This window comes from Neophocaena asiaeorientalis, unplaced genomic scaffold, assembly GCF_003031525.2.
Source record: "Neophocaena asiaeorientalis asiaeorientalis breed wild unplaced genomic scaffold, Neophocaena_asiaeorientalis_V1.1 scaffold59, whole genome shotgun sequence".
In the NCBI taxonomy this organism is placed as follows: domain Eukaryota; kingdom Metazoa; phylum Chordata; class Mammalia; order Artiodactyla; family Phocoenidae; genus Neophocaena; species Neophocaena asiaeorientalis.
This window is the reverse complement of record NW_020174268.1, coordinates 8115143-8121142: the sequence shown is the minus strand read 5'-3', so window position 1 is coordinate 8121142 and position 6000 is coordinate 8115143.

The window sequence follows — 6000 nt, the reverse complement described above, 5'->3', positions numbered from 1 at the left end:
GCTAGGCCCGTGAGTCATGGCCGCTGAGCCTGTGCGTCCGGAGCCTGTACTCCGCAACGCTAGAGGCCACAACAGTGAGAGGCCAGCATACCGCAAAAATAAATAAATAATAATAATAATAAAAAAAGAATTGGCTCACACGAGCATGGAGCCTGAGAAGTCCCAACATCTGCATTTGGCAAAGTGGAGACGACCTAGGAGAGCCAATACTGTAGTCCCAGTCCAAAAGCTGGCAGGCTTGAGACCCAAGAAGAGCCAGTGTTACAGTTTTGAGTCTGAAGGCAGGAATAGACTGAAGTCCCTGCTCAAGGTGGTAAGGAGAGACGTCCCTCTTACTCAAGGGAGGGTGTCTCTTTGTTCCATTCAGGTCTTTGATTGGATGAGGCCCACTCACTTGGGGGAGGGCAATCTGCTTAACTCAGTCTACCCATTCAAATATTAATCTCATCCAAAAACACCCTCACACACACACAGAATAATGTTTGACCAAATTCTGGGCAGCCTTGTGGTCAATTAACATCACACTGGGCACGGTGCTGGGCATTGTTCACATTACTGTCATTATTTCTGGTCTCAGAGAAGTCAGTCCCCCTTCTTTCACATCCTTATGTTCCCACCTGTGCTCTTGACCCTGTCGTTTCCTCTCCCGAGACTGCCCCCCCATACCTCTCTCACATCTTCAGTTTCCCCCCATTTTTTCTCTACCTAAAAACGTTCAGGTTTTTCCTTCACTTTAAAATAAAGGTTCTCTTTGGTCCTTTGAGCTACCATCCCATCTTATTTTTAGTTCAAAAAGAGAAGTTTATATTCTCTGCCTTCAGTCATTCACTAAAATCCCTGGTGGGAATTCCCTGGCAGTCCAGTGGTTAGGACTCCACACTTTCACTAAAGGGGGCTTGGGTTCCATCCCTGGTCAGGGAACTAAGATCCCACAAGCTGTGTGGCAGAGCCAAAAAAAGAAAAGTAAAAAAAAGAAAAATCCCTGGTGATCTAATTCACCTTATTTCTTCTGTCTTTATATTCCTTATAAAAGTCAACAATGGCTTTCTCAAATCTAATAGCTTTTGTTCAGCCTTCACTTTGTTATGTCATTAACTTTTTTAAAATAAATTTATTTATTTATTTTTGGCTGCGTTGGGTCTTCTTTGCTGCACACGGGCTTTCTCTAGTTGCGGTGAGCGGGGACTACTCTTCGTTGAGGTCGCGGGCTTCTCATTGCGGTGGCTTCTCTTGTTGCGGAGCACAGGCTCTAGGCGCGCGGGCTTCAGTAGTTGTGGCTCGCAGGGCTCTAGGCGCGCAGGCTTCAGTAGTTGTGGCTCACAGGCTCTAGAGAGCAGGCTCTGTAGTTGTGGCTCACGGACTTAGTTGCTCCGCGGCATGTGGGATCTTCCCGGACCAGGGCTCAAACCCGTGTCCCCTGCATTGGCAGGCGGATTCTTAACCACTGCACTACCAGGGAAGTCCTATGTCATTAACTTTTGAAAAAATGTATTTTCCTTTTGGAAATTCTCTTTTCTCTTTGCTTTGGCTTTGGTTGTCCACCTGTTCTCTGCTAATTTGGTGGGTTTCTCTTTCTTGTCCTGTCCAATTAGGTAATGTCCCTCATTGCATTTTGAACTTCTTTTTGGCATTTACCAAATTCCACTCCATGTTTTAGTTATTTCTATCACACAGGTTTAAAAGGGAAGCACCTAGCTCCACCACTTATTCCTTTTCCCTGCTTTATTTTTTTCTAAAGCACTTATCGCTGTCTTACAAATATAGAGTTTACATATTTTTTGTCTTTCTCCTCCTCTTCCCCATGTGGGCAGGGATTTGGGATTGTTTTTTTCACTAATGTATCCCCAACATCCAGAGCAGTAACTAGTGTTCAAATAATAATTGTTGAATTATTACAAAGATTAATGTATAGGGCTGTTCAGTGCATCCTTATTTATAAAAGTAAAACATCTAGAAATAAAATATCTAGTAATAAGAAAATAAATCATGATACACCCATGGGATGGAATGTTATGCACTTATTAAAAGTCCTATTGAAAACATTATTTAATGAAAAATGCTTACATTATATTAGGTGGGAAAAAAGCAGGATAGAAAAAATAGATATAAAATACCCTAATTCTATTTAAAATGTAAAGGAGGGAATATATACTAAAATGTTCTCAGTGGCTATATCTGTGTAGTGAGATTAAAAGTGAATTTTGGGGCTTCACTGGTGGCGCAGTGGTTGAGAATCTGCCTGCTAATGCAGGGGACACGGGTTCGAGTCCTGGTCTGGGAAGATCCCACATGCCGTGGAGCAACTAGGCCCGTGAGCCACAGCTACTGAGCCTGCACGTCTGGAGCCTGTGCTCCGCAACAAGAGAGGCCGCAATAGTGAGAGGCCCGCACACCGTGATGAAGAGTGGCCCCCACTTGCCACAACTAGAGAAAGCCCTCGCACAGAAACGAAGACCCAACACAGCCAAAACTAAATAAATAAATTAAAAAAAAAAAGATCCTTTGCTTGGGTTTAAAAAAAAAAAGTGAATTTTGTTTTCTCTGTTATTTTTGCGTTTTGTAAATTTTTGACAAATTCTTTTAAACAAAATTTAAAGTTAGAAAATTGTAAAGCTTTGAAGAAAAATACTTCCTTATTCAGGTGCTTTATTCTATTCTTTAGTCTGAATGAATTTCTCACTTCAATTAGGGATATTATTTGCACTTATCTTTTGGCACTGATTAGACTGTGCTTAGTATTATGTATCTTTATTTGCTCTGCTAGGCCCTACGCTTTCTGAAATCAGAAATCATGTCTTATTTATAATTTTCAGAGCCTACAATACCTGTCTCTACATTCAATAACTGTTTGAAAGAAAAAATATTTTAAAATGTTTTAATAGCCAGAAATAATGTATAGTGTTAGTTGCTTAGGGAAACCATCAAATCATGTAAATTTCTTTTATTGATCTGATGTCCCTCATGACTGCCTTGAAAATACTCAGGTTTAAAGCCATGTCGGAATGATGACTATAGTTCTGGCTCAAGACAGCTACCTAGGAAGACCTTGAACTCACGTCCTGCCATGGACACAATGTATCTACAGCTGTATATAGAACAATTTCCTCTGAACAAAAACCTAAAAACTGGCGGAGCAACCCCTTCACGTGAGGGAAACCAGAGGGAAACCACATTGAAGCAGGTAGAAAGGCTGAGACACAATCTCACTGTAATTCCCACCCCTGGCATGGCGACCTATAATCAGGAGGCAACCCAAAACCCAGAGCTTCTTCCTGAGGAGTGAAGGGTTCATACCCAACATTGGGCACCCCAGTTTTTAAAATCAGCACCTGAGAGAATGATGACTACAGTACAAGTATTTTAACCTCTCTGTTGGTAAAAATTATTTACGTATTTTTCTAGTTGCTGGTACATTACTTGAAAACTTCTGATTCTGGAGTAAACCTGGGCATGATAGTAGATTTCAGGACTGACACATTAAGGTAGTTAGGCTAGGCTGGTGTTACAAAGAGACCATGGGACAAATGGATCCAAAACACATGGCGCAAATACGACAAGTTTGTTTCTTGCTCTTAAGGATGGATGTTCTTGGTTGGCAGGCAGGTTTCTTCCACCCATTTAGGGTCCCCGTGTCTTCCATTTTATGGCTTCCCAGGTTATACAGCATGTGCACTGTGTGCTAATTGTATTTACTAATCTCTGCCACCTGTAGGTTAGGTTGTAGGTTCAGTGAGGGCATAGAATTGCCGGATTCAGCAAATAAAAATACAGGATGCCCAGTTAAACTTGAATTTCAGATGAACAACACATAATTTTTTTTCTTATGAATTTATTTAATTTTGGCTCCTCATTGCTGCGTGTGGGCTTTCTCTAGTTGCAGCAAGCAGTGGCTGCTGTTCGTTGCGGTGGCTTCTCTTGTAGAGGAGCATGGGCTCTAGGCGTGTGTGCTTCAGTAGTTGTGGCGCACGGGCTTAGTTGCTCCGTGGCATGTGGGATCTTCCTAGACCAGGGCTTGAACCCATGTCCCCTGCATTGGCAGGCGGATTCTTAACCACTGCTCCACCAGGGAAGCCCACACATAATTTTTTTAATATAAGTATGTTTCACATAATATTAGGTACATAATTATACTAAAAAATATGTATTATCTGAAATTCCAATTTAATTGTGGATCCTGTATTTTATCTGGCAACTCTCTGAGGGTAGCGAGTAGGTCTATCTCATTTAACACTGAATCCCCAGAATCTTTAAAAAAAATTTTTTTATTACAGTTGATTTACAATGTTGCGTTAGTTTCTGCTGTACAGAAAGTGAATCAGTTATGCATATACATATATCCACTCTGTTTTGGTTTTTTTTTTTGGCTGCATTGGGTCTTTGTTGTTGTGCGTGGGCTTTCTCTAGTTGCGGCGAGTGGGGGCTTCTCATTGCGGTGGCTTCTTTTGTTGTGGAGCACGGACTCTAGGCGCGTGGGCTTCAGTAGTTGTGGCAGGCAGGCTCAGTAGTTGTGGCTCGCAGGCTCCAGAGCATAGGCTCAGTAGCTGTGGGGCACGGGCTCAGCTGTTCCACGGCATGTGGGATCTTCCCGGACCAGGGCTTGAACTTGTGTCCCCTGCATTGGCAGGCAGATTCTTAAGCACTGCGCCACCAGGGAAGCCCTATCCACTCTTTTGTAGATTCTTTTCCCATATAGGCCATTACAGAGTACTGAGAAGAGTTACCTGTGCTATACAGTAGGTCCTTATTAGTTATCTATTTTATATAGTAGTGTGTATTTGTCAATCCCAGTCTCCTAATTTATCCCTCCCCATTGAATCCCCAGAATCTAAAACTGTACCTGTTGACTTTAAGATAAATAAATCTCTCAATTTTTTTTTTTTTTTTTTTTTTTTTTCCTGTACGCGGGCCTCTCACTGCTGTGGCCTCTCCTGTTGCGGAGCACAGGCTCCGATCGCGCAGGTTCAGCGGCCATGGCTCACGGGCCCAGCCGCTCCACAGCATGTGGGATCCTCCCGGACCGGGGCACGAACCCGTGTCCCCTGCATCGGCAGGCGGACTCGCAACCACTGCGCTACCAGGGAAGCCCTCTCAATAATATTTAATGAGTAATTGGTATTCTGCCTGTCAGGGAGAACATATATTAGCAAAGAATACTTATTATTATTAATTAGAACAATACTGGTATTAGTAAGAACATGTATTATCAGCCAAAAATAGTTATTAATACTACTTGTTATAAAAATACTTAAATATCAGCAAAGAATACTTACCAACAGATAAGACTTTAAAATGTATCAGCATTTCAAACTACAAATGTTTTCAGTAAATGGATAAAACCTGTCTTCCCCTAGATATCTGCACAGCTCTGCCTCTCACTTTCAGGTCTCTACTCAAATGTCATTTTCTCAATGATGTCTTCCCTGTTCTCTATATCTAAAGCGGCAGCCCTTCCCCCTCTGTAACACTGTTACCTTTCCTGCTTTAGTTTTCCTCCTTCACACTTAGAGTGAACATATCATATACTTATCTTCTTTACTGCCTCCCTCCCCAACTAGAATGTAAACTTCATAAGGACAGGCATTTTCCAACCTGTTTTATTCACTGCTAAATTTCTAGCTGCTGCACATACTAGAGATTCAATAAATATTTGTTGAACCAATGACTGAATAAACACCATTGGTTCTTATTAGAATTTATAGTTACCAGTAGTTTGATACTCACTTCACATGACGCAAGATGGATTTAATCTCACAATATCATGATTCTGCCTGCATCTACTCAGTTCACCAAGTCCTATCAATTCATGGAGTCTATCACCTCCATGTCTTTTATTTATTTATTTTTCTATAAATAATATATCACCTCCACGCCTTTCATTTATTTATTTTTCTATAGATTATTTTAAAATTTTATTTTTAAAAATTTATTTATTTTTGGCTGTGTTGGGTCTTCGTTGCTGTGCGTGGGCTTTCTCTAGTTGCGGCTAGTGGGGGCTGCTCT